Below are 2,746 nucleotides of genomic sequence, written 5' to 3'. Positions count from 1 at the left end.
GCCAACTTTCTGTTTGTGTGAAGTATGAATGAAGGGGGCGGGATGTCAGTGCGTAGAAGTGAGTTCATTTCTGAAGCTCTCCTGCTTTCGAATAATGTAAACTGGAATTCCTCTGTTTGGAATTCGTCATAATTGAAATTGCCTTCTGTAAATAATTTATCCTCTTGTATATTTTAGCTTCTTTTTCATATCCCCGTTCAGTGATATGCCGCGCATTCATATGTTCCCTGAATATTGTCATTGATGTGAAGAAATAGCCAAATAATAAAACTCTGGCTTTACATTTTTTATTTATTTTTATTTTATTTCATTTATTTATTTTTTTTTTGTGCGCGAATGAACTTGCATTTCTACGAAAATATCACGTCTTGCAATGAATACAGTTAAACGCAAAAATATTGGGACAATTTAGTCATGTGGTGTTTTTCCTCCGTACTAATAAAAACTTTTATTATAAAATCAAACGACGACCGTGACTGTATTACAATAATGCCATTCATTGAGTCAAGTCATCCTATTTCAAGTTAGCCTAAGTGTTGGGGCAAAGTAGGTTTGGACAAATTTATTGTACGGCCAATATTTCATGGTATATCCCTTATATTTGATGACTGAATTGAGTCTGCGATTCATGGACATCAATCAATTCATGATATGATCTTCTGAGAGCTCTGCCAAGATTTTACTCTTTCAATTGCTGTGTGTTTGCTGGGGTTTTGGATTTCAGTTTCTTTTGAGCATGTGAAAAGTATGTTCAATGGGACTTAAATCTGGTAACTATGATAGCCTTTTTTCCCCCTGATAAGCATCTTGGTTAAGTTTGTTGCATGTTGCATGGGTCGCTGTCTTGCTGCTGGTTAAACTTTCGTCCAATGAGTTTGGTGGCATTTCATTGAATATTGGTGGACTGTATGTTCATGTACTCTTCAGCCACCATTCTGTTGCTGCCATCACTGTTTACTGGTCACATGTTCAACAGAGACCATTGAAGCGGTTCCAGATGCACCCATACAGGCCCAAGCTATCACACTGCCTCCACCATGCTTGACAGATGAAGTGGTGTGCTGAATGTCCAGAGCAGTCTCTCTCTTTCTTCAAACATTCATCTTTCCACCACTCTGGTAAAGGTTTACCAATATCTCATCTATCCATAAGGCTTGAGTCCAAAACTCATCAGACTCATTTATTTATTTATTTATTTTTGCAATCTTGCCTTTCTGTTCTTGTTGCTGATGATGAGAACATATGGTGTGTACCCTCTGTACACCCCCCCCCCCCCCCCCCCCCCGATCATCAGCAATTACTCAAGCTGATAATTTATGATTTTTTTTTCCAGAGCTCTTATAATCATGCTGTCATCACTTTCTGATGTCTTCCTCAGATAGCCTGATTGCTGGTGATTCCTAAGTCCTTCAGTAGTTAGTCTCTTTTTTAGAACATTCTGTACTGGTAACTTTGGAATACACAGAGACTATGCAATAGCTCTGATTGATTTGTTATTTTCGTTCATCCTCACATCACACACTCAGTTCTCCGACACTCATCAACAGATTTCTTGTCTTGCGTTTTTTAGCTTATAAAGTAGACTCAACAGACACTTCCAAAGGATATAACCAATGCCCTGACACCCACAGCTTTCCATTTATAAATAATTGGAGTAGTATGGTAAACCCCTGAAATTTGAAACAGCTGATGGTTTGTCTCAATACTTGTGCCTACTTGGAAAAGGGGGACTTAACTCATTGAATGGCATTGTTGTAGTATAGTTCAATATCTGTAAAAACAAAAACAAAATGAATGAAAAAACACATGAAATGTGGACATTGTGAATTTTGCCTCATACACATTACTTGATTGAAAATAAAATTGATTTTATAAAAATTAATTTGATATAAAATTTGATTAATACAGAATAAAAATCAACCATGAATTTTTTGCAGCTTGGATTCAACATGGTGCTGGAAATATTCCTTTGGGAATTTGATCCATGCTGACTTCATAGCATCATCCAGTTCCTGCAGAGTTTTCAGCCACACATTCGTGCTGTGAACCTCCCATTCCACCACTGAAACCACTTTCATGTCCATTGAACCAGCTTGAGATGATTATTTGTGAAATGGTGCATTATCTTGCTAGAATTATCCATTTGAAAAAGGGTAGACTGTGGCCATACAGTGATGCACATGGTGAGCAATAATGCTTAAGTGTGCTGTGGCATTCAAATTACACTCAGATGGTATTAAGGGGCCAAATGTGCACCAAGAAAACATTCCCCACACCATTACACCAACACCAGCAGCCTGCACCGTTGAACAAGGCAGGATGGATCCATGGATTCATGCTGTTTATGCCAAATTCTGACCCTACCTTCTGTACACCAGTGTTATAAACTGCTGTTATTTCAACATTTTTGGCCTTTCTGTTAGCTTGAATGAGTTTGTCTATTCTATGACCTCTCTCATTAACAAGGTGTTCTCATCCACAGAAATGCTGCTCACTGGATGATTTCTGTTAATCGCACCAATCTCAGTAAACTCTCAAGACTGTAGTGTGTGAAAATCCCAGGATATTGGCTGTTTCTGAAATGCTGTAATAACCATCATTTCTAGCACCAACAGTCATACCACAATCAGAGTCGCTTAGATCATGTATTGCTTATTATAATGGTTTGCAGAACCAGAGTATTTACATCATTAATGTACAGTTGCACCTAATAAAGTGGCCACTGAGTGTGTGTGTGTGTGTGTGT

This window comes from Anguilla rostrata, chromosome 6, assembly GCF_018555375.3.
Source record: "Anguilla rostrata isolate EN2019 chromosome 6, ASM1855537v3, whole genome shotgun sequence".
Lineage (NCBI taxonomy): Eukaryota > Metazoa > Chordata > Actinopteri > Anguilliformes > Anguillidae > Anguilla > Anguilla rostrata.
The sequence above is the reverse complement of the archived record's forward strand: the minus strand, read 5'-3'. Positions refer to the sequence as shown.